We start from the raw sequence: 20,774 nt of genomic DNA on the forward strand, positions 1-20,774 counted from the left end.
AAAGTACTGAGTATGTAAGGCAGGAAAGCATAAGTAAGAACAATAATGTAAACAGTGATAGGGAATATACAACCTGTGACATCTGGGTACCTTTGAGGGCTACTGACATGAAATACATGATACATACATATATATATACATAAACTTTTAAACATACGCCTTTGTGGGCATCATCATCATATCGTACCCGGCCGTAATAGGCTCGATGAAACGTACCCGGCCATCATAGGGCTCGGTAGAATCGTACCCGGCCACGTGGAGCTCGGTAAAACCCAACTGATCAGTGGTTGCACAATAGGTGCCATACCCGGCCGACTATAGCGCGGCTCGGTAGAGTAAAATAGATACATATATATGATGCATGCTGGACTCATTGGAATCACATTTTGAACCTTTCGGAGTGACGTAAGGTCGGTATCCTTCGTACACGTTATTAGGATTAACTCTTCATCAAGAATCTTATAAGAATCAGGAACTACCAACAACATTGATAATATAAGAATAAGAGAAGTAACATCAATATCAATCGTTTCATAAGAAAGGCAGCAATGTAAGTACTGCTAGCTTCTAAGAGTAGAGTATCTTTGGGAGTTCGTTCATTACATTATGTACAATCGGAGTCGTGCAAAAGAATGAAGGGGATAGCCTCACATACCTTGTATATACTGCCCAACCTCAAGCTATGCAAATGTCACGACTCCTTAGTCTACAATAAGAGAAATGACACTATCATTATCGTTTAAGCGTCGTAACTATTATGTATCGACCGCAACCTATTTTACGATGAAACGGACAGCACCTCCCCTATTTATATGACTTCCCACAAGTCAATACAATCACCAAACAGCCCAAACAACATCATTAATAATCATATTGAGCCTCCAAAACAGTCCACCAACTAACAACATTACTACCAAGCCTTTCGATATATATTTCACAAGTTCTAGCATCAACGACTTAGCCACAACTTGGATAATCTTAAATATATATAGAGTAATAGGTTTCTTAACTTTAAACAGAAAGAACAACTCCAATTTGACCTTAATTTTCCACGAAATATCCCTTCAATTCTGCCACAAGAACAAGGAAGCGAAACTAGCAATTAATTCGGGTTTTTCGGCACTAGAATTACTTTAGAAGACTTGAAATCACCTAGGGTTGATATTAAAAACTTGAAGGTGTATTTACAGAACATAAAGCACTTAAAACAACCTCCCACACGAGCTGGAACAACACAAAAATCAGCAACAACAAGAGGAACAAGAAACTTACTAGCGCCACGGGATTCCCGACATTTGATTTGTGTTGTTTGCCCTTTGTTTGGGTCTTGGATCATGAGAGAACCTTGAGACACTGTTTTTAGGGTTATAAGGTCTGAATATACTGAAAACATAATGACTTAAACCGGGGTTGAGGTATCCTATATATGTCCATATGTCTTAAACCGCCTTTGTGGGCCCCATAGAGAGCAGCTTGGCGCACTCTCACGAAAACGCGAATATCTCTCTATTCCGAGATCGTATCGACGAATGGTTTAATGAGTTGGAAACTAGACTCATAGATATTCAATTTTATAGGTAGATCACCCCATAATTCCAAGCACATTGGGAGAAAAATGCAGTAACATTTGACATAATGTTTAAGTAAAATTATAAACCTAAGTTGCGACAACTTTTATCGACTTTTGTTTCATAACTCGCTTGACTTCAAGACTTATGATACAGATATTATATGATTCAAATACATTAAAACAAGACCTCTTGGGACAGTTAATCACCTCTAGTGTTACCCGAAAATACGGGTTACAACATCCTTGATTCGTTTAACTTCTAATACTTGTTAACCACTATCATACACCTTTGTATCATTTAAAACCAATAGGATTAACTTCTTATCATCTCAAAGATAATCTCTTCTTGGATTTACGTCGACTAACTTACGGCGTGATCTATGGTATGCGAATTTGGGTTGTAACATCCTCTCCCCCTTAGGAACATTCGTCCTCGAATGTAAGGGTTTATGGGGTGTCTAACTCATCGTGGATTCCGACGGAGATTTCCGGCTGATTTTCCCTATAAAATGGACACTAGCCAAACTTGCAAGCAGTTAAACCCAACCTATGGCCATACAAGACTATACAAAGCATTATGGATATGTACATTATCTGCATATCACCATTTTGTATTAAAAAAAAGTATTCAGAAGCTATTGCTTACCTCATAGAGCCGTTTCACCTTATAATGCGTCCTTCTTTCCCCCGGCATCCTTGTTATTTTCACTCTGGAATAGGTAAGGGTATTTAGACTTCATCTCCTCTTCTGCTTCCCATGTCATTTCTTCTATATTCTTGTTCCTCCATAATACTTTCACGGAAGCTATATCCTTTGTTCTCAGCTTGCGGACTTGTCGATCTAATATAGCCACTGGCACTTCATCATATGATAGATCCTTTGTAACTTGTACATCTTTGATAGGGACGACCCGAGAAGGGTCTCCAATACATTTCCTCAACATAGATACATGGAATACAGGGTGGACAAATTCCAATTCAGATGGCAATTCTAACTCGTAAGCAACCTGTCCAATTCGTCGAAGAATTTTGTACGGCCCAATATACCGCGGACTCAACTTACCGTTCTTCCCAAAATGCATAACACCCTTCATCGGCGAGATCTTCAGGAAAACCCAACCACCAACCTCAAATTCCAGATCACGACGTCGGACATCGGAATATGATTTGTGCCTGATTTGTGCCGTCCTCAGCCGCTCTTGTATCACTTTCACCTTCTCAATGGCTTGGTCAAATCTGGCCCATATAATTCTGTCTCACCGACTTCGAACCATCCAACTGGTGATCTACATCTCCTCCCGTACAGTGCCTCATACGGGGCCATTTTAATACTGGAATGGTAGCTATTATTGTAGGCAAATTCTATAAGTGCCAGATGGTCATCCCAATTCCCCTTGAAATCTAGAACACATGCTCGTAGCATATCTTCAAGCGTCTGGATGGTACGTTCAGCCTGTCCGTCAGTCTGCGGATGGAATGCAGTGCTGAGATTTACTTGTGTGCCTAAACCCTTCTGAAAAGACCTCCAAAAGTTAGCCGTAAATTGAGCTCCTCGGTCTGATATAATAGATACCGGCACACCATGAAGCCTAACAATCTCCTTGATATACAACTTCGCATAATCTTCAGCCGTGTAAGTTGTCTTAACTGGTAGAAAATGGGCAGATTTTGTAAGTCGATCAACTATCACCCAAATGGAGTCAAACTTATGATAAGAGCGAGGTAATCCAATAATGAAGTCCATATTAATCACCTCCCATTTCCAGGTCGGAATCTCTATATTCTGAATCAATCCACTGGGTTTCTGATGCTCGATCTTTACTTGTTGACAATTAAGACACTGGGCTACAAATTCTGCAATAGACTTCTTCATGTTATCCCACCAATACTGCTCCTTAACGTCATGATACATCTTTGTCGAGCCAGGATGGATAGAATATCGGGACTGTTGAATCTCAATCATAATCTTCTCTCGCAACCCTGCCACACTAGGCACACATAATCGGCCCTGGTATCTCAGTGTCCCATCTCCTCCGATCTTGAAAGCTGTAATCTTACACTGCTGAATTCCCTCTCTCAATCTTACTAAGGTAGGATCTTCATATTGCCGTGCTTTTACCTCGGCTACCAAAGATGATTCTGCTGTATTCTGTACAGTAACACCTCCGTCATCAGAGTCCAACAATCTGATTCTCATATTGGCCAGCTGGTGAAGCTCTTTGGTCAACCCTTGTCTACTTGCCTCAATATGTATTAAGCTTCCCATTGACTTACGGTTGAGAGCGTCTGCCACAACATTGGCTTTACCGGGATGGTACAATATCTCGACGTCATAGTCTTTCAGTAATTCAAGCCACCTACGCTGCCTCAAATTCAACTCCGTCTGCTTGAAGATGTATTGTAAACTCTTGTGATCTGTGTAGATGTCAACATGGATGCCGTATAAGTAGTGCCGCCATATCTTCAAAGCATATATTACTGCAGCCAATTCCAAATCATGAGTCGGGTAATTCTTTTCATGCTTCTTCAATTGTCTTGATGCATAAGCAATCACCTTCCCACGTTGCATCAATACGCACCCCAAACCTATACCTGAGGCATCACAATATACCACATAACCTTCTGTTCCTTCTGGGAGAGTGAGCACTGGCGCAGATGTCAATCGATTCTTTAGCTCCTGAAAACTATGTTCACAAGCATCAGACCACTGGAACTTGGTAGCTTTCTGTGTTAACTTAGTCAATGGTGCTGATATAGAGGAAAACCCTTCTACAAACCGCCTATAATATCCTGCTAGCCCCAGGAAGCTGCGGACTTCTGATGGTGTTGTAGGTCTCGGCCAATTCTTCACTGCATCGATCTTCTGAGTGTCGACACTAATACCCTCATCAGATATCACATGGCCAAGGAATGCTACTGAGTTCAGCCAGAATTCACATTTAGAGAGCTTAGCATATAACTTATGATCCTGAAGGGTCTGTAATACTATCCGCAAGTGGCCCGCATGTTCCGCCTCCGAACGAGAATACACCAAAATGTCATCAATGAATACGATCACGAACACATCAAGATAGGGCCTGAATACACTATTCATGAGATCCATAAAAGCTGCTGGGGCATTTGTTAGCCCGAACGACATCACCAAGAACTCAAAGTGCCCATATCTTGTCCGGAAGGCCGTCTTTGGAATATCCTTATCCTTAACCCTTACCTGATGATACCCTGAACGCAAGTCAATCTTGGAGAAATACTTGGCACCCTGGAGTTGGTCAAACAAGTCATCAATCCTTGGAAGTGGATATTTGTTCTTTATTGTGAACTTATTCAACTGTCGATAATCGATACACATCCTTAACGACCCATCTTTCTTCCGCACGAACAAGACTGGTGCACCCCAAGGTGAAGTACTAGGCCTAATGAAACCCTTATCCAGCAAGTCCTTCAACTGCGCCTTCAACTCTCGCAACTCTTCCGGGGCCATCCTGTATGGAGGGATAGAGATCGGTTGAGTGTCAGGCAACTGCATCAATGCTAAACTCAATCTCCCTTTCAGGAGGAAGGCCTGGGAGTTCATCTGGGAAAACATCTAGAAATTCATTGACCACGGGGATTGATTGTAGAGTAGGCGGCTTCGCCTCCGCATCCCTAACGCGAACATGATGATAAATGTAACCTATTGAGATCATCTTCCTTGCCTTAAGATAGGAAATAAACCTACCTTTCGGCATAGCAATGTTCCCCTTCCATTCAATGGTGGGTTCACCTGGAAACTGAAACCTAACCATCTTCGTACGACAGTCAACATTTGCATAGCATGAGGCCAACCAGTCCATTCCCATTATCACATCGAAATCAACCATTTCTAACTCAAATAAATTTGCCGAGGTTTGACGACTACAAATCATCACAGTGCAACCTTTATATACCCTTCTAGCAATCACAGAATCTCCTAACGGAGTGGATACCGCAAGTGGTTTACTTATCAATTCAGGTTCAATGCCAAACTTATTAGCCACAAAGGGTGTAACATATGATAAGGTAGATCCTGGATCAATTAGTGCATATACATCATAAGAAAACACAGACAATATACCTGTAACAACATCCGGAGACGATTCAAGATCTTGTCGACCTACTAGAGCATATGTTCGATTTTGAGCACCACTCGAACTCGGCACTGAACCTCTACCTCTACCACGACCTGTCGACTGTTGAAAACCTTGTGCTGGAGGTCGAACTGATGAGGAAGAACCAGACACAGATCCAGTCGGTCGAGCCATACCACCACCTCCTATGTTAGGACAATCCCGCATGATATGGCCTGGCTGTCCGCACGAATAGCACGCATCGAAACCTCGACGGCACAGTCCAAAGTGGGCCTTGCCGCACTGATCACAACGAGGTGTTGGGGGTCTCGTCTGACTCGTATCTCTATGAAATTGTGAACCTGATGCCCTCGAACTCTGACCTGAACCAGAATAGGTAAATCGATCATACCGAGGCCTCTGAAACTGTGGAGGAGCACTAGCTACAGGTGGCGCCGAACTCCTCGAAGATTGGGGCCTGATACTGCCTCTGAACTCATCAGAATACCCTGCAAATCTCGCCCTCTTATGCTGGCCCCTATCCTGCTCCCTATCTGCCCTTTGCTGGCGCTTACGATCCTCTAGGGTCTGGGCATAAGCCTGAATACGGGAAATATCCATGCCCTCTACCAAGGAGGCTGTTGTGCACTCATTTATCAGATGTGGTCCCAACTCGTTCACGAACAGATGCACCCTATCATTCATTTCGGCCACCATATGGGGAGCATACCTTGCTAAAGAATCAAATTGTATACTGTACTCTCGTACACTCATATTACCCTATCGAAGGTTCAAGAACTTATCAGCTCTTGCTCGTCGTATCTCAACTGGCAAGTAGTGACGAAGAAAGGCCTCAGAAAAATTCCTTCCACACGGCTGGAGGAGCGTTCGGACCCCTAGATCTCTCCCAACTATCATACCATAAAACCGCTAAATCTCATAACCGATAAGAAGCCAACTCTACTGCCTCCGTATCACTAGCATGCATAACCCGCAATGTACGATGAACCTGATCAATAAATGTTTGTGGGTCCTCCTTGGGATCTGATCCAGTAAATACTGGAGGGTCTATATTAATAAAATCACGAACTCTCGCACTAACCGGTTTATCAGCAACACCGATATTCTGCCTCTGAGCCTGAGCAGCTACCAAGCTAGTCAACAATTGCACCGCACTGCGCATATCGTGGTCTGTAGTGCTAGACGGAGGAACTGGATGTACTGGGTGCCTCCTAATATCCTCTGGAGGAGACGGAGAGGTATGAGACGGCATCTCACTCTGAGCCTCACTTTGGCCTGCTCTGGCTGGAGGCACCTGAATGTTACCCTCTCCCACAGCTGTATCAAGCCGTTTACTAATCGCTTGCTTCCTAGTCGAAGGCATAGCTGAAAGAAAACAATGTGAATATTAGATATGAACACTTACGACTCAACTCTACGCACGATCTAGATTTAGGAAGAAGGTAACAACCCTCGATGTCATGTAGCCTCCTGATTATAAATGTGGTGCGCTACACATCCATAATCAAAACTCTACTAGACACGTCTCATAGACAACCCCTAGGACAGACTTGTTCTGATACCAAGTTTGTCACGACCCAACTGGAGGGTCATGACTAGCACCCGGGCCATACTTGCCGAGCAACAACGTACATTTTATCTAACCTTCCTTATTATCTTTAAGGGCAGACAAGACCAATATAAATGGTAGACATGGATCATTAACATCCAACAATGAAAGATAATGTCATGAACATACGTAACATGGAACGACAAGATTGTCAAGAAACTATATATAAGGTACGAGCTACCATGGTGCCATGAAAGACTATACAACAAAAATCAGCCGACAAGGCATTCCAAACCATACATGAGTCGACACCTGTCTATGAGCTTCTAAAAGAACATAAGTGCTACAACATTGCCGGAACAGGGCCCCGACATACCCATAATGTCTATAACAAAAATGCATATCAAGACCACGGTAAGTCCGAAGAAAGGATCTTGCCAATAACGCTGAACCGGATAGCCTACTGTGATGGGGGAGCTGCGTCTACCCATCTATCAGGACCTGCAGCACGACATGCAGCATCTACAAATAAAAAGGATGTCAGTACAAATAAAGTACTGAGTATGTAAGGCAGGAAAGCATAAGTAAGAACAATAATGTAAACAGTGATAGGGAATATACAACCTGTGACATCTGGGTACCTTTGAGGGCTACTGACATGAAATACATGATACATACATATATATATATATACATAAACTTTTAAACATACGCCTTTGTGGGCATCATCATCATATCGTACCCGGCCATAATAGGCTCGGTAAAACGTACCCGGCCATCATAGGGCTCGGTAGAATCGTACCCGGCCACGTGGAGCTCGGTAAAACCCAACTGATCAGTGGTTGCACAATAGGTGCCATACCCGGCCGACTATAGCGCGGCTCGGTAGAGTAAAATAGATACATATATATGATGCATGCTGGACTCATTGGAATCACATTTTGAACCTTTCGGAGTGACGTAAGGTCGGTATCCTTCGTACACGTTATTAGGATTAACTCTTCATCAAGAATCTTATAAGAATCAGGAACTACCAACAACATTGATAATATAAGAATAAGAGAAGTAACATCAATATCAATCGTTTCATAAGAAGGGCAGCAATGTAAGTACTGCTAGCTTCTAAGAGTAGAGTATCTTTGGGAGTTCGTTCATTACATTATGTACAATCGGAGTCGTGCAAAAGAATGAAGGGGATAGCCTCACATACCTTGTATATACTTCCCAACCTCAAGCTATGCAAGTGTCACGACTCCTTAGTCTACAATAAGAGAAATGACACTATCATTATCGTTTAAGCGTCGTAACTATTATGTATCGACCGCAACCTATTTTACGATGAAACGGACAGCACCTCCCCTATTTATATGACTTCCCACAAGTCAATACAATCACCAAACAGCCCAAACAACATCATTAATAATCATATTGAGCCTCCAAAACAGTCCACCAACTAACAACATTACTACCAAGCCTTTCGATATATATTTCACAAGTTCTAGCATCAACGACTTAGCCACAACTTGGATAATCTTAAATATATATAGAGTAATAGGTTTCTTAACTTTAAACAGAAAGAACAACTCCAATTTGACCTTAATTTTCCACGAAATATCCCTTCAATTCTGCCACAAGAACAAGGAAGCGAAACTAGCAATTAATTCGGGTTTTTCGGCAATAGAATTACTTTAGAAGACTTGAAATCACCTAGGGTTGATATTAAAAACTTGAAGGTGTATTTACAGAACATAAAGAACTTAAAACAACCTCCCACACGAGCTGGAACAACACAAAAATTAGCAACAACAAGAGGAACAAGAAACTTACTAGCGCCACGGGATTCCCGACATTTGATTTGTGTTGTTTGCCCTTTGTTTGGGTCTTGGATCATGAGAGAACCTTGAGAGACTGTTTTTAGGGTTATAAGGTCTGAATATACTGAAACATAATGACTTAAAACGGGGTTGAGGTATCTTATATATGTCCATATGTGTTAAACCGCCTTTGTGGGCCCCATAGAGAGCAACTTGGCGCACTCTCACGAAAACGCGAATATCTCTCTATTCCGATATCGTATCGATGAACGGTTTAATGCGTTGGAAACTAAACTCATAGATATTCAATGTGATAGGTAGATCACCCCATAATTCCAAGCACATTGGGAGAAAAATGCAGTAAAATTTGACATAATGTTTAAGTAAAATTATAAACCTAGGTTGCGACAACTTTTATCGACTTTTGTTTCATAACTCGCTTGACTTCAAGACTTATGATACGGATATTATATGATTCAAATACATTAAAACAAGACCTCTTGGGACAGTTAATCACCTCTAGTGTTACCCGAAAATATGGGTTACAACATCCTTGATTCGTTTAACTTCTAATACTTGTTAACCACTCTTATACACCCTTGTATCATTTAAAACCAATAGGATTAATTTCTTATCATCTCCAAGATAATATCTTCATTGATTTACGTCGACTAACTTATGGCGTGATCTATGGTATGAAAATTTGGGTTGTAACAGAAACCTAAGTGGCATGAACCACCATCATCAACACAATATTGCCTTGAAAGTTCTACAACAGCTGTGGAAGCTAGGCCTGCATGTTCTGTAAACTCAACCGCTGCTTGAGCAGCAGAGGTAGCATCCTTTAATTTCATGTTCCAATTCTGCCTGCCAACTGAAAAATTACCATTGCCATCTCCAGGAAATGATTGCCCATATTCCAACCTTTCATCCTATAAACCTAAGTGGCATGAACAACCATGATCAACACAATATTGCTTTGAAAGTTCTATAATAGCTCTGGCAGCTAGGCTTGCATGTTCTACAAACTCAGCCGCTGATTGAGCAGCAGATGTAGCATCCTTGAATTTCATGTTCCAATTATGCCTGCTAACAGAAAAATTACCATTACCATCTCCAGGAAATGATTGCCCGTGTTCCAACTTTTCATCCTTGAAACCTAAGTGGCATGAACCACCATCATCAACACACTATTGCCTTTAAATTTCTACAACAACTCTGGCAGCTAGGCTTGCATGTGCTGCAAACTTAGCCGCTGCTTGAGCAGTAGAGGTAGCATCCTTAAATTTCATGTTCCAATTTTGCCTGCCAACAGAAAAATTACCATATCCATGATATGATTGCCCATGTTCCAACCTTTCATTCTTGAAACCTAAGTGGCATGAACCACCATCATCAACACAATATTGCCTTGAAAGTTCTACAATAGCTGTGGCAGCTAGGCCTGCATGTTCTGTAAACTCAGCCACTGCTTGAGCAGCTGAGGTAGCATCCTTTAATTTCATGTTCCAATTCTGCCCGCCAACTGAAAAATTACCATTACCATCTCGAGGAAATGATTGCCCAGGTTCCAACCTTTCATCATTGAAACCTAAGTGGCATGAACCACCATCATCTACACAATATTGCCTTGAAAGTTCTATAACAACACTGACAGCTAGGCTTGCATGTTCTGCAAACTCAGCAGCTGCTTGAGCAACAGAGGTAGCATCCTTAAATTTCATGTTCCAATTTTGCCTGCCAACAGAAAAATTACCATATCCATGATATGATTGCCCATGTTCCAACCTTTCATTCTTGAAACCTAAGTGGCATGAACCACCATCATCAACACAATATTGCCTTGAAAGATCTACAACAGCTATGGCAGCTAGGCTTGCATGTTCTGCAAACTCAGCCGCTGCTTGAGCAGCAGAGGTAGCATCCTTAAATTTCATGTTTCAATTCTGCCTGCCAACAGAAAAATTACCATTACCATCTCCAGGAAATGATTGCCCATGTTCCAACCTTTCATCCTTGAAACCTAAGTGGCATGAACCACCATCATCAACACAATATTGCCTTTAAAGTTCTACAACAGATCTGGCAGCTAAGCTAGAATGTTATGCAAAGTCAGCCTCTACTTGAGCAGCAGAGGTACCATCCTTAAATTTCATGTTCCAATTCTGCCTGCCAACAGAAAAATTACCATTACCATCTCCAGGAAATGATTGCCCATGTTCCAACCTTTCATCCTTGAAACCTAAGTGGCATGAACCACCATCATCAACACACTATTGCCTTTAAATTTCTACAACAGCTCTGGCAGCTAGGCTTGCATGTTCTGCAAACTCAGCCGCTTCTTGAGCAGCAGAGGTAGCATCCTTAAATTTCATGTTCCAATTCTGCCTGTCAACAGAAAAATTACCATATCCATGAAATGATTGCCGATGTTCCAACCTTTCATCCATGAAATCTAAGTGGCATGAACCACCATCATCAACACAATATTGTCTTGAAAGTTCTACAACAGCTCTGGCAGCTAGGCCTGCATGTTCTGTAAACTCAGCCGCTGCTCGAGCAGCAGAGGTAGCATCCTTAAATTTCATGTTCCAATTCTACCTTCCAACTGAAAAATTACCATTACCATCTCCAGGAAATGATTGCCCATGTTCCAACCTTTCATCATTGAAATCTAAGTGGCATGAACCACCATCATCAACACAATATTACCTTGAAAGTTCTACAACAGCTCTGGCAGTTAGGCTTGCATGTTCTGCAATCTCAGCCGCTGCTTGAGCAGCAGAGGTAGCATCCTTAAATTTCATGTTCCAATTCTGCCTGTCAACAGAAAAATTACCATATCCATGAAATGATTGCAAATGTTCCAACCTTTCATCCTTACAATCTAAGTGGCATGAACCACCATCATCAACACAATATTGCCTTTAAAGTTCTACAACAGATCTGGCAGCTAAGCTAGAATGTTATGCAAAGTCAGCCTCTACTTGAGCAGCAGAGGTACCATCCTTAAATTTCATGTTCCAATTATGCCTGCCAACAGAAAAATTACCATTACCATCTCCAGGAAATGATTGCCCATGTTCCAACCTTTCATCCTTGAAACCTAAGTGGCATGAACCACCATCATCAACACACTATTGCCTTTAAATTTCTACAACAGCTCTGGCAGCTAGGCTTGCATGTTCTGCAAACTCAGCCGCTTCTTGAGCAGCAGAGGTAGCATCCATTAAATTTCATGTTCCAATTCTGCCTGTCAACAGAAAAATTACCATATCCATGAAATGATTGCCGATGTTCCAACCTTTCATCCTTGAAATCTAAGTGGCATGAACCACCATCATCAACACAATATTGTCTTGAAAGTTCTACAACAGCTCTGGCAGCTAGGCCTGCACGTTCTGTAAACTCAGCCGCTGCTTGAGCAGCAGAGGTAGCATACTTTAATTTCATGTTCCAATTCTGCCTTCTAACTGAAAAATTACCATTACCATCTCCAGGAAATGATTGCCCATGTTCCAACCTTTCATCCTTGAAACCTAAGTGGCATGAACCACCATCATCAACACAATATTGTCTTGAAAGTTCTACAATAGCTCTGGCAGCTAGGCCTGCATGTTCTGTAAACTCAGCCGCTGCTTGAGCAGCAGAGGTAGCATACTTTAATTTCATGTTCCAATTCTGCCTTCCAACTGAACAATTACCTTTACCATCTCCAGGAAATGATTGCCCATGTTCCAACCTTTCATCATTGAAATCTAAGTGGCATGAACCACCATCATCAACACAATATTACCTTGAAAGTTCTACAACAGCTCTGGCAGTTAGGCTTGCATGTTCTGCAATCTCAGCCGCTGCTTGAGCAGCAGAGGTAGCATCCTTAAATTTCATGTTCCAATTCTGCCTGTCAACAGAAAAATTACCATATCCATGAAATGATTGCACATGTTCCAACCTTTCATCCTTGAAATCTAAGTGGCATGAACCACCATCATCAACACAATATTGCCTTTAAAGTTCTACAACAGATCTGGCAGCTAAGCTAGAATGTTATGCAAAGTCAGCCTCTACTTGAGCAGCAGAGGTACCATCCTTAAATTTCATGTTCCAATTATGCCTGCCAAAAGAAACAATTACCATTACCATCTCCAGAAAATGATTGCCCATGTTCCAACCTTTCATCCTTGAAACCTAAGTGGCATGAACCACCATCATCAACACAATATTGCTTTGAAAGTTCTACAACAGTTCTGGCAGCTAGGCCTGCATGTTCTGGAAACTCAGCCGCTGCTTGAGAAGCAGAGGTAGCATCCTTTAATTTCATGTTCCATTTTTGCCTGCTAAGTGAAAAATTACCATTACCATCTCCAGGAAATGATTGCCCATGTTCCAACCTTTCATCCTTGAAACCTAAGTGGCATGAACCACCATCATCAACACAATATTGCCTTGAAAGTTCTATAATAGCTCTGGCAGCTAGGCTTGCATGTTCTGCAAACTCAGGCGCTGCTTGAGCAGCAGAGGTAGCATCACTTTAATTTCATGTTCCAATTCTGCCTTACAACTGAAAAATTACCATTACCATCTCCAGGAAATGATTGCCCATGTTCCAACCTTTCATCATTGAAATCTAAGTGGCATGAACCACCATCATCAACACAATATTGCCTTTATAGTTCTACAACAGATCTGGTAGCTAAGATAGAATGTTATGCAAAGTCAGCCTCTACTTGAGCAGCAGAGGTACCATCCTTAAATTTCATGTTCCAATTATGCCTGCCAAAAGAAACAATTACCATTACCATCTCCAGGAAATGATTGCCCATGTTCCAACCTTTCATCATTGAAATCTAAGTGGCATGAACCACCATCATCAACACAATATTACCTTGAAAGTTCTACAACAGCTCTGGCAGTTAGGCTTGCATGTTCTGCAATCTCAGCCGCTGCTTGAGCAGCAGAGGTAGCATCCTTAAATTTCATGTTCCAATTCTGCTTGTCAACAGAAAAATTACCATATCCATGAAATGATTGCCCATGTTCCAACTTTTCATCCTTGAAATCTAAGTGGCATGAACCACCATCATCAACACAATATTGTCTTGAACGTTCTACAACAGCTCTGGCAGCTAGGCCTGCATGTTCTGTAAACTCAGCCGCTGCTTGAGCAGCAGAGGTAGCATACTTTAATTTCATGTTCCAATTCTGCCTTCCAACTGAAAAATTACCATTACCATCTCCAGGAAATGATTGCCCATGTTCCAACCTTTCATCCTTGAAATCTAAGTGGCATGAACCACCATCATCAACACAATATTGCCTTGAAAGTTCTACAACAGCTCTGGCAGTTAGGCTTGCATGTTCTGCAATCTCAGCCGCTGCTTGAGCAGTAGAGGTAGCATCCTTAAATTTCATGTTCCAATTCTGCCTGTCAACATAAAAATTACCATATCCATGAAATGATTGCACATGTTCCAACCTTTCATCCTTGAAATCTAAGTGGCATGAACCACCATCATCAATACAATATTGCCTTTAAAGTTCTACAACAGATCTGGCAGCTAAGCTAGAATGTTATGCAAAGTCAGCCTCTACTTGAGCAGTAGAGGTACCATCCTTAAATTTCATGTTCCAATTATGCCTGCCAAAAGAAACAATTACCATTACCATCTCCAGAAAATGATTGCCCATGTTCCAACCTTTCATCCTTGAAACCTAAGTGGCATGAACCACCATCATCAACACAATATTGCTTTGAAAGTTCTACAACAGCTCTGGCAGCTAGGCCTGCATGTTCTGTAAACTCAGCCGCTGCTTGAGCGGCAGAGGTAGCATCCTTTAATTTCGTGTTCCAATTCTGCCTGGTAAGTGAAAAATTACCATTACCATCTCCAGGAAATGATTGCCCATGTTCCAACCTTTCATCCTTGAAACCTAAGTGGCATGAACCACCATCATCAACACAATTATGCCTTGAAAGATCTACAACAGCTCTGGCAGCTAGTCCTGCATGTTCTGTAAACTCAACCGCTGCTTGAGCAGCAGAGGTACCATCCTTAAATTTCATGTTCCAATTCTTCTTGCCAACCGAAAAATTACCATCTCCAGGAAATGATTACCCAACCTTTCATCCTTGAAACTTAAGTGGCATGAACCACCATCATCAACACAATATTGCCTTTAAAGTTCTATAGCAGATCTGGCAGCTACGCTTGAATATTATGCAAAGTCAGCCTCTACTTGAGCAGTAGAGGTAGCATCCTTAAGTTTCATGTTCCAATTATGCCTGCTAAAAGAAACAATTACCATTACCATCTCCAAGAAATGATTGCCCATGTTCCAACCTTTCATCCATGAAACCTAAGTGGCATGAACCACCATCATCAACACATTATTGCCTTGAAAGTTCTACAACAGCTCTGGCAGCTAGGCCTGCATGTTCTGTAAACTCAGCCGCTGCTTGAGCAGCAGAGGTAACATCGTTTAAATTCATGTTCCAATTGCCCATGTACCAACATTTCATCATTGAAACCTAAGTGGCACGAATCACCATCATCAACACAATAATGCCTTTAAAGTTCTACAACAGATATGGTAGCTAAGCTTGAATATTCTGCAAACTCAGCCAATGTTCGAGCAGCAGAGGTAGTATCCTTAAATTTCATGTTTCAATTCTGCCTGGCAACAGAAAAATTACCATTACCATCTCCAGGAAATGATTGCCCATGTTCTAGCCTTTCATCTTTGTAACCTAAGTGGCATGAACCATCATCATCAACACAATATTGCCTTGAAAGATCTACAACAGCTCTGGCAGCTAGGCTTGCATGTTCTACAAACTCAGCCGCTGCTTGAGCAGCAGTGGTACCATCCTTAAATTTCATGTTCCAATTCTTCTTGCCAACAGAAAAATTACCATCTCCAGGAAATGATTGCCCAACCTTTCATCCTTGAAACTTAAGTGGCATGAACCACCATCATCAACACAATATTGCCTTTAAACTTCTACAACAGATCTGGCAGCTAAGCTTGAATGTTATGCAAAGTCAGCCTCTACTTGAGCAGCAGAGGTAGCATCCTTAAATTTCATGTTCCAATTATGCCTGCCAAAAGAAACGATTACCATTACCATCTCCAGGAAATGATTTGCCCATGTTCCAACCTTTCATCCTTGAAACCTAAGTGGCATGAACCACCATCATCAACACAATATTGCCTTGAAAGTTCTACAACAGCTCTGGCAGCTAGGCTTGCATGTTCTGCAAACTCAGCCGCTGCTTGAGCAGCAGAGGTAGCATCCTTAAATTTCATGTTCCAATTCTGCCTGCCAACAGAAAAATTACCATTACCATCTCCAGGAAATGATTGCCCATGTTCCAACCTTTCATCCTTGAAACCTAAGTGGCATGAACCACCATCATCAACACACTATCGCCTTTAAATTTCTACAACAGCTCTGGCAGCTAGGCTTGCATATTCTGCAATCTCAGCCGCTTCTTGAGCAGCAGAGGTAGCATCCTTAAATTTCATGTTCCAATTCTGCCTGTCAACAGAAAAATTACCATATCCATGAAATGATTGCCCATGTTCCAACCTTTCATCCTTGAAATCTAAGTGGCATGAACCACCATCATCAACACAATATTGTCTTGAAAGTTCTACAACAGCTCTGGCAGCTAGGCCTGCATGTTCTGTAAACTCAGCCGCTGCTTGAGCAGCAGAGGTAGCATCCTTGAATTTCATGTTCCAATTCTACCTTCCAACTGAAAAATTACCATTACCATCTCCAGGAAATAAGTGCCCATGTTCCAACCTTTCATCCTTGAAATCTAAGTTGCATGAACCACCATCATCAACACAATATTACCTTGAAAGTTCTACAACAGCTCTGGCAGTTAGGCTTGCATGTTCTGCAATCTCAGCCGCTGCTTGAGCAGCAGAGGTAGCATCCTTAAATTTCATGTTCCAATTCTGCCTGTCAACAGAAAAATTACCATATCCATGAAATGATTGCACATGTTCCAACCTTTCATCCTTGAAATCTAAGTGGCATGAACCACCATCATCAACACAATATATCCTTGAAAGTTCTACAACAGCTCTGGCAGCTAGGCTTGCATGTTCTACAAACTCAACCGCTGCTTGAGCAGCAGAGGTACCATCCTTAAATTTCATGTTCCAATACTTCTTGCCAACCGAAAAATTACCATCTCCAGGAAATGATTTCCCAACCTTTCATCCTTGAAACTTAAGTGGCATGAACCACCATCATCAACACAATATTGCCTTTAAAGTTCTATAGCAGATCTGGCAGCTACGCTTGAATATTATGCAAAGTCAGCCTCTACTTGAGCAGTAGAGGTAGCATCCTTAAGTTTCATGTTCCAATAATGCCTGCTAAAAGAAACAATTACCATTACCATCTCCAGGAAATGATTGCCCATGTTCCAACCTTTCATCATTGAAATCTAAGTGGCATGAACCACCATCATCAACACAATATTGCCTTTATAGTTCTACAACAGATCTGGTAGCTAAGATAGAATGTTATGCAAAGTCAGCCTCTACTTGAGCAGCAGAGGTACCATCCTTAAATTTCATGTTCCAATTATGCCTGCCAAAAGAAACAATTACCATTACCATCTCCAGGAAATGATTGCCCATGTTCCAACCTTTCATCATTGAAATCTAAGTGGCATGAACCACCATCATCAACACAATATTACCTTGAAAGTTCTACAACAGCTCTGGCAGTTAGGCTTGCATGTTCTGCAATCTCAGCCGCTGCTTGAGCAGCAGAGGTAGCATCCTTAAATTTCATGTTCCAATTCTGCTTGTCAACAGAAAAATTACCATATCCATGAAATGATTGCCCATGTTCCAACTTTTCATCCTTGAAATCTAAGTGGCATGAACCACCATCATCAACACAATATTGTCTTGAACGTTCTACAACAGCTCTGGCAGCTAGGCCTGCATGTTCTGTAAACTCAGCCGCTGCTTGAGCAGCAGAGGTAGCATACTTTAATTTCATGTTCCAATTCTGCCTTCCAAATGAAAAATTACCATTACCATCTCCAGGAAATGATTGCCCATGTTCCAACCTTTCATCATTGAAATCTAAGTGGCATGAACCACCATCATCAACACAATATTACCTTGAAAGTTCTACAACAGCTCTGGCAGTTAGGCTTGCATGTTCTGCAATCTCAGCCGCTGCTTGAGCAGTAGAGGTAGCATCCTTAAATTTCATGTTCCAATTCTGCCTGTCAACATAAAAATTACCATATCCATGAAATGATTGCACATGTTCCAACCTTTCATCCTTGAAATCTAAGTGGCATGAACCACCATCATCAATACAATATTGCCTTTAAAGTTCTACAACAGATCTGGCAGCTAAGCTAGAATGTTATGCAAAGTCAGCCTCTACTTGAGCAGTAGAGGTACCATCCTTAAATTTCATGTTCCAATTATGCCTGCCAAAAGAAACAATTACCATTACCATCTCCAGAAAATGATTGCCCATGTTCCAACCTTTCATCCTTGAAACCTAAGTGGCATGAACCACCATCATCAACACAATATTGCTTTGAAAGTTCTACAACAGTTCTGGCAGCTAGGCCTGCATGTTCTGGAACCTCAGCCGCTGCTTGAGAAGCAGAGGTAGCATCCTTTAATTTCATGTTCCATTTTTGCCTGGTAAGTGAAAAATTACCATTACCATCTCCAGGAAATGATTGCCCATGTTCCAACCTTTCATCCTTGAAACCTAAGTGGCATGAACCACCATCATCAACACAATTATGCCTTGAAAGATCTACAACAGCTCTGGCAGCTAGTCCTGCATGTTCTGTAAACTCAACCGCTGCTTGAGCAGCAGAGGTACCATCCTTAAATTTCATGTTCCAATTCTTCTTGCCAACCGAAAAATTACCATCTCCAGGAAATGATTTCCCAACCTTTCATCCTTGAAACTTAAGTGGCATGAACCACCATCATCAACACAATATTGCCTTTAAAGTTCTATAGCAGATCTGGCAGCTACGCTTGAATATTATGCAAAGTCAGCCTCTACTTGAGCAGTAGAGGTAGCATCCTTAAGTTTCATGTTCCAATAATGCCTGCTAAAAGAAACAATTACCATTACCATCTCCAAGAAATGATTGCCCATGTTCCAACCTTTCATCCATGAAACCTAAGTGGCATGAACCACCATCATCAACACATTATTGCCTTGAAAGTTCTACAACAACTCTGGAAGCTAGGCCTCCATGTTCTGTAAACTCAGCCGCTGCTTGAGCAGCAGAGGTAACATCGTTTAAATTCATGTTCCAATTGCCCATGTACCAACATTTCATCATTGAAACCTAAGTGGCACGAATCACCATCATCAACACAATAATGCCTTTAAAGTTCTACAACAGATATGGTAGCTAAGCTTGAATATTCTGCAAACTCAGCCGATGTTCGAGCAGCAGAGGTAGTATCCTTAAATTTCATGTTTCAATTCTGCCTGGCAACAGAAAAATTACCATTACCATCTCCAGGAAATGATTGCCCATGTTCTAGCCTTTCATCTTTGTAACCTAAGTGGCATGAACCATCAACATCAACACAATATTGCCTTGAAAGATCTACAACAGCTCTGGCAGCTAGGCTTGCATGTTCTACAAACTCAGCCGCTGCTTGAGCAGCAGTGGTACCATCCTTAAATTTCATGTTCCAATTCTTCTTGCCAACAGAAAAATTACCATCTCCAGGAAATGATTGCCCAACCTTTCATCCTTGAAACTTAAGTGGCATGAACCACCATCATCAACACAATATTGCCTTTAAACTTCTACAACAGATCTGGCAGCTAAGCTTGAATGTTATGCAAAGTCAGCCTCCACTTGAGCAGCAGAGGTAGCATCCTTAAATTTCATGTTCCAATTATACCTGCCAAAAGAAACGATTACAATTACCATCTCCAGAAAATGATTTCCCATGTTGTAACGTTTCATATTTGAAACCTAAGTGGCATGAACCACCATCATCAACATAATATTGCCTTGAAATATCTACAACAACTCTGGCAGCTAGGCTTGCATGTTCTGCAAACTCAGCCACTGCTTGAGCAGCAGAGGTAGCATCCTTAAATTTCATGTTCCAATTCTGCCTGCCAACAGAAAAATTACCATTACCATCTCCAGGAAATGATTGCCCATGTTCCAACCTTTCATCCTTGAAACCTAAGTGGCATGAACCACCATCATCAACACACTATCGCCTTTAAATTTCTACAACAGCTCTGGCAGCTAGGCTTGCATATTCTGCAATCTCAGCCGCTTCTTGAGCAGCAGAGGTAGCATCCTTAAATTTCATGTTCCAATTCTGCTGTCAACAGAAAAATTACCATATCCATGAAATGATTGCCCATGTTCCAACCTTTCATCCTTGAAATCTAAGTGGCATGAACCACCATCATCAACACAATATTGTCTTGAAAGTTATACAACAGCTCTGGCAGCTAGGCCTGCATGTTCTGTAAACTCAGCCGCTGCTTGAGCAGCAGAGGTAGCATCCTTGAATTTCATGTTCCAATTTTACCTTCCAACTGAAAAATTATCATTACCATCTCCAGGAAATGATTGCCCTTGTTCCAACCTTTCATCCTTGAAATCTAAGTTGCATGAACCACCATCATCAACACAATATTACCTTGAAAGTTCTACAACAGCTCTGGCAGTTAG

Source organism: Nicotiana tomentosiformis, unplaced genomic scaffold, assembly GCF_000390325.3.
Source record: "Nicotiana tomentosiformis unplaced genomic scaffold, ASM39032v3 Un00004, whole genome shotgun sequence".
NCBI lineage: Eukaryota > Viridiplantae > Streptophyta > Magnoliopsida > Solanales > Solanaceae > Nicotiana > Nicotiana tomentosiformis.